This window comes from Vitis riparia, chromosome 5 (assembly GCF_004353265.1).
Source record: "Vitis riparia cultivar Riparia Gloire de Montpellier isolate 1030 chromosome 5, EGFV_Vit.rip_1.0, whole genome shotgun sequence".
NCBI lineage: Eukaryota > Viridiplantae > Streptophyta > Magnoliopsida > Vitales > Vitaceae > Vitis > Vitis riparia.
In genome coordinates, this window is record NC_048435.1 from 19,174,808 (window position 1) to 19,182,068 (window position 7,261).

Below are 7,261 nucleotides of genomic sequence, written 5' to 3' on the forward strand. Positions count from 1 at the left end.
AAAACTATCAGCTCCATTGGCCTGATAGTGATGATGAAATAATTCTTTATTGATAACACACTATATGCTAGAACAACGCTTTTTCTATTAGTCTCCCACTTATAGTGAAATATTAGAGCAAAACTTACTACCTCCATTGATTAGGCCTTGATGGCACTAAGAGGTTGACATAATATCTCATTGATAACACGGTAACACCTTGTATGTTAGAACAATGGTTTCAAATGCCACTATTCCATTTGTTTTTAGTGAAATGTGAACATAAAAATCACTAGCTTCATTGTCATATCATGACAATACAAAGACAATGGAATAATGCCTCATTGACGACATACAAAATGTTGGAGTAGTAACCCATTTTGTCAGTTCTTCAATTAAAGACTCGTACAATTGGCCTCCATTATTAATTGCAATGATGTTAAAGGTTTTATACTAGTTAGGATAACACATTTGCCTCTCCATTAATACTACAATATACTAAAGGTTGAGTAGAACAAAGAACTAGTGTACAACTAGCGATTCTAAAAGAATAACTCCTTATGATCTATTTTTTAATGAAAATAAGCTTAACCTTATTACATTAATCAAACTTCTCATACTAATCTGAAGTAGACAAAAAAAATTTAGGTGATAAAACTTACCCTAGAGTTTATTAAGAAGTAGATACTCTAGGGAGGACAACCCACTTATTTGAAGGAAATAGATGGGAGGACCACTCATTTATTTGAAGAAAAGATGGGAACAATTTCTCATTGATGACCCATGACTAACCCACACTAGTCTTCATCAACAGCCAATGTGCTGTCTTTTCTTTGTGTTGCCACATGTCCTTTTTCTTTCTCAGTTTTCAATCATATAACCACATACCTAATTTTCCTAACTTCGTTAATTTCAAACATATTTCTCTTTTTTTTTTCTTTTATATTATTTTATAGCAATGTTTTAAAAACCGGACCGGTCATTAAACCGAAAAAGTTACCGGTTCACGGTTCACTGGTCGGACCGCTGGTCGAACCGCTATCTAACCGGTGACGTCATAAATATATATTTTATTATTTTATATAATATAAAAAATTAAAAAATTGATAAATTCTATGTAAATTTTGACAGCATCTACTTTGTTTATTGAGTAACTTAAGTTTTGTCACAAAATTTTTTACTTGTAGAAGTCATCAATTATCATATATGATATTTATAACACAATATAAGATGTTATACATTCATAATGTCAATAAACTCAATATTTATCAAATAATCAAACCATTACTATCCTATAATAACCAAATTATCAAAGAGTTGTTAACTTAACACATTGTCCATAACAAATAATACAAATGTCAACCATAGGTCCACAACACTTAATATAATTACTCAAAATAAAAACATAACATGTCGATGTTTGAATATTCATGAAGATTTTTGCATACTAATAAATATAAAATTCATGTCTTCATTTATTTTGGAAGTTGGAATATGGAGATTGAAAATGAGCATTTGGAAAACCAAAAAAAAAATTAAAATAATTTGAACCGGTTTTTTCCCTCAGAACCAGCCGGTTCGTCCGGTTCACCGGTTGGACCGCCAGTTCAAGCGGTCCAATCCCGGTTCGGTCTCCATCCGATCTAATGATCGAACCGAACCGGAACGATGACCGGTCGGCGGTCCAATTGGTCGGACCGGCCAGTCCGATCTGCTTTTTAAAACCATGTTTTATAGTGAAGCTAAATATAAGGAAATAATTTAATTCAACACTTTGTATTAAGAAAGGGATATGAAGTTCTTGATGGGAGCCATTTGCAAAGATCGAATTGGACTAGGTCAAAGATTCGAGGCCAAAATTCACTTTGTAATGATAGTTATTATTGTGGGACATGTCTCTCAATAAAAAATTAATTTCTCTTCATGTTAGGCACCTAGATTGTAGAGAAAAAATAAAGTTGTAAGGAAAAAATGTGTTTTTATACGCTCATGAAAAAAAAAATGATAAAATAAAACTCAAGTTTATAAAATACAAATTCTAAATAACTATCTAAAAATAATTAATATTTTATATACTTTTTTATCAAATATAGTACCTCCGACCATCTTAAGTACTATTCTCACTAATAAACAAATAAAACTTGAATTATTTTTAAAAGATTCTTATTTTATAATTATTTTTACATGAATATGTAAAAACTAACTTTTTTTTCTCGCAATTATGAAGGATTGGGTAATTGGTAACTTAGCACTCCAATGGACAGACTTTCTATTTTTATTTTTAAAAAGAGCAAGTAGAAGTAATTTATTGATAAATATAGTAACTATTATGTAAATAAGTATGTCCATATGATGACACATGGTAGCATCTACAAGCTGTCAATGACCCGTCTGAAAATAAGATTTAAAGTCCATTTTGTAGTGATTTCAAAAAGTGTTTCTAATACTTAAAAAATTTTATCATTTAAATGTTAAAAAGTCTAGAAACATTTTCTGAAATCAATATCAAATGCACTCTTAATGTTGTTTTGTGTTCTTGGTACTTCAGGACTGGTAATGTAATTTTAAACTCCTGCAATGCCCAAGCTCCTAATTTATTCAACTCCTTTTTATTAAAACTTTAGTATTCTGATCCTCAGAAAATCATAAAAACACACTGCCTCACACAAAACACTGTCTATGATGCGGTAACCTCTATGAACTCCATAGTTTCTCAACACTCCAAAAAAAAAAAAAATGCAAATACATAGAGTTTCCGAGGCAATAAGGAGTTACTTTAACTTTAATTGTACTGCAAGTCTGCAAGGATCATGCCTCTTTCAAGCTTTCCAGGAATCAAAGGGTGGAGTGTCTGCTGTCTTCCAGGTAAATACAGTGCTCTCATATCTGTCACCCTTAACACCATCGGCTGAAGCAATGGATTCTAGTTCAGCCATTTCTTCTGGAGTTAGTTTCACTGACAAAGCCCCAATGTTTTGTTTGAGGTTTTCAATCTTGGTAGTTCCCGGTATGGGACACACATCATTGCCCTGGTGATGGACCCAGGCCAGTGCTAGCTGTGATGGAGTGCATCCCTTCCTTGTCGCAATTTCACTAACCCTCTCATAAAGGATTTTATTATGCCCAAGATTGTCTGGCTGGAACCTTGGTAGGCTCTGCAATATGAAACACACATTTCAGTAACAAAATTGAAAACCCGACATAAAAGAGGACATAATTGCATAACATCATTCAGAGTTAAAGATGATACATGCACTTTTAACATTAGTTGATAATACAATTAAACAGGTTCCTAGCCATAATATAGAATCAAGCCCTGTTGTTTGAAGTTTGAACAGACTATAAGATCTTGGACAATGTTGATGTTAACTAAATCAAGCGCCATTGTGAATATCATGACACTATGTTAGGGTATTGAGGTATTTTCATAACGTGAATTATCCAAATAAACCAGCTTCTTTCTCAAGAAATGGCCTCCCAACAAATAAAAATAAATAACCAAATCAGCTATTGTTCTGAATACATTGCATTATCAGTGGTCAAAACTCATCTCCTGAATTGGGCTTTCCCTGATACAATGAGCCTCAGAGAAAAGATATCCAGTCATTTGAACTAAAATATTCAATTAAAATAAAGAAAAAATAGAGTAGAAATATAAGGGCTGCATAAGAAAAAGAGATATGGTATTCTGGTAGATAGTGATGCTCACTAATTTTCTTTCATTTATAATCTTTCTGTACATTTTAGGTGAACTATAAACTATACCACCTCTGGGTCACAGAGTTTATAAAGAAAACAATACGTTCTGGGACTTGTTTCTCCAGAAAACATAGGCCATATAGGCCAGCATAGTTTGTCGGACCAGCTCTAACAAAAATGGAAACAAACAAGAAATGCTGCTGCGGCTGAAGGTGCTTTGTCTTGTGGAACTTCAAACATCAAATCACCACAAAGTTTGTCATGGCCAAATAAGAAATAAAAGGACCTTTTTTAACCAACTGGTTGTATATATTTCTGGCCTCAAAGTTAAAATGGCACGAGGCCAGGAAAGCACACTATCAAAGAGATAGACTAGATATGCATTTACAGATAAAACCTAATCAACAATCAGATTTTAAATTAAAGGGCAAAGTTGCTGGCTTCCGAATGCCCTATAAGCTTATTCTCCATTCACAGTAAGGCAATGAACGAAGAGGAGTTAAAATAAGGGGAAATGAAATGAAATTCATTTCCTTTCTCTTGTTGGCTCTACAAATTAAAGGAAAAAACTCCTTTTTACAATTTTTAACAATATGACTCCATTTAAACTTTAGACGCTCCAATTGAAACAACGTTACCTTGTTCAACAGTCCTCTATAACACCATAATCAAAAGAAGCAAGAAATAAGAAATAGCAGTTTCTGAATGAATTAGAGAAGGTTTGAGACCCAACACAAGTGACAGTACTATTTAGTGCAACTGTCTCAAGGGCATTGGTGGAAAACATAATAAATCAACGGCAGAAAAAATTTGATCCATAAACGTGCCTAAACCACACTTTCAACCTGATAAGGCTTATCTTGTCCAAACCTGTAGATGGACTTGTAAGGCAATCAAATTCACAACACTTATCAATGATGCTCAAAATATATAAAGTGTGATGTAATGTAATCTATATTATGAAAATTAAAATGCATGTGGTATGTATACAAACCTTTCTGAAGTCATTGTTTGACAAGTTCTCAACCAACTTGGTCCCTGAAGAAAAGAATCCACGTCCTAGAGGGCTATATGCAACGATCCCAATGCCAAGTTCTCTGAGCAAAAAAGAAGGATTAGTTGTAAATTAAAGTTTCAAATGCTCCTCAAGCGGCGTTTTCATCTCAGAAATGCCTCACCTGCAAGTAGGGACTATCTCTTCCTCTACATCTCTTGTTCACAAGGACCACTCCAACTGCACAGCTGTTATGGGATGAACTGCATGTGCTCTTCTGATTGTTGAAGCAGAGGCCTCAGACAGACCTATGTACTTTATTTTACCCTCTTCAACTAGTTTCTTGAGTTCTCCTATCTTAAGAACATGTGAATGACAGGACTAGGACAATCATATATATATATATATATAAAAATTAAAAAATAAAAAGCATGTTGTAAAAACAGAGAAATTCATATAAAAATAACTAGAAAAATGTGCAAGATAATCATCATACACTACTATAGCCTTTTGTTAGAGCAATCAAACCAAGTTGCAGACACAAGTATCCTTAAACACAAAATTTTTGGCTGTTTATGGTCTAACAAGAGGATGATGATGGGATTAAGAAACAGAACCAAATAGGGGTCAAATAATTTAGCATTTCAATGGGGAAATTTGACTCACATTTGTACACAAAGTGGATAAATGTAACAATTTTGAGAAGAAATTCCGACTGGATGATTTACAGAAGGCCAGGGTTCTCTGAATGATTAATGAGTAACACTGATAATATACAATACTTTTAAAATGACTGATGCCTGTTCCAATGGAAAAGCCTAACCCTCTAAATTAATGGCATAGTCCTGTCTAACACTATTTTGTAAGTAGTCAATGATAGCACCTATCTCATGTAGGTTTTCCCAATACAAGATGAATCCTAGGTCTAATGACTTCATGACTACCTCTAACATCTTAAATGAACAAAAAGACAAGGTAAGTGGTGAAGATCTTGTTAACAGCGGTTCCTTCATCTAAAAGAAACTTGAAAAATGGAAGAGATGAAGGAGTTCCTATTGGAGCAACCCAATTTGCAGTACCAGGGCTTTGCCTTTAAGCATAGAGTTACAGAAACAAAGTACTAGTTGGAAGCCTAAGAGATAGCGATTTATTACTCACCATCCTTGTTCCAAACACATTTTTAAGAGGTTCACAGACCAATCTTGCATCTAATAGTTAGAAATTAGAAGATCCATGAAATAATGCAATACATCTTTGATGTTCTATGACATGACTGAAATGGCTAGTAAAACAATACCCAGTTTCCAGATTAATCAAAATTTTCAAAGGGAGTTGAAAATTTTTCCACAAGGCAGACATCAAAGAATTGGAAGGGAAAGGTCTAAGAATTTGAAAGACACAGAAACAGAATCAAACTGTACAGTGAACCAATAATTTTAACAAGATACAGCATTTCCCTCAAATTATACAAAAATTCACCAATCAACTCCTAAATTTGGGAAAGTAACTGGAATCCCCAAATACAGGACTGAATCAACCAGGCAAGATCAATCTAAGGAATACCCAAAAAATGGCTGAAGAAAAGGGCGAAAAGGGGCACAAACCGTGACTTCAATGGGCACGCGAGTGTCGATGCGATGCTGGTAATAGAGATCAATACAATCAACCTCCAGCCTCTTCAAGCTCGCCTCGCACGCCGCCCTCACGTACGCCGGGTCGCCGCGCACATCCCGCTTCCCGTCCGCATATATAATCCCGAATTTGGAAGCCAATTCAACTTTCTCCCTCACTCCTCCTTTGAGAGCCTGCCCGACACCCAACCCACCCCAAAACCGAAAACCTTAAAGCAATCAAATGGGTAACAGTGGATGAAAATAAGTATTGAAATGCAGGGAGAGAATTGAAGGACCTTGCCGAGAAGGATTTCATTAGTGAAGGGGCCGTAGATGTCGGAGGTGTCGAGCAAGGTGATGCCGCTGTTGACGGCATGGTGAATGAGAGCGATCATGTCTTCTTCCGGCTTGGGAGGGCCATAGAAGGCGGACATGCCCATGCACCCAAGTCCCTGAGCTGAAACCTCGAGGCCCTGTAAGCCCAGCTTCATCCTCCTTACACTACCCATCTTCCCTTAACACTCTCCTACTCTCTGCCAAAATGGTTGCTACTTCCTAGTATTTATCAGCGGAGAGGGAAACCGTGTCCAACAAGATGTTGGGTTATAATTATCATTTCGGATAATTCGACCGACAGGTGACGGTCAGCGGTCGTTGGTGAGATCAAGGATGAAAATATCGGTAATCATGGATATATCGGTAATTCGATTTTACGGATATATCGGAGATATTTTTGAATATATCGAAGATATATCGGTGGATATTATTGGTAGGCTTAAAATTGTTAAAAACTCATGGAAATGCAAGAAAAACTTCATAATAATATAATTAGAAGTATAATAGACATTTTAAAGTTATTTTATTGAAAATTTTGATATATGTATAACATGATTTATCATATTTGATAATAATATCGTATGTATCGATAAAAATATGAATTTTATAAGTATACATTTATTATTAAATTATACATAAT

General features: G+C 34.8%; 1 pseudogene; it reads right to left on the bottom strand.

Annotated features, from left to right (window-relative positions):
• Nucleotides 1-2,557: 2,557 nt before the first annotated feature.
• On the bottom strand, nt 2,558-6,857 carry LOC117915083 (annotated as a pseudogene).
• Nucleotides 6,858-7,261: the final 404 nt, after the last annotated feature.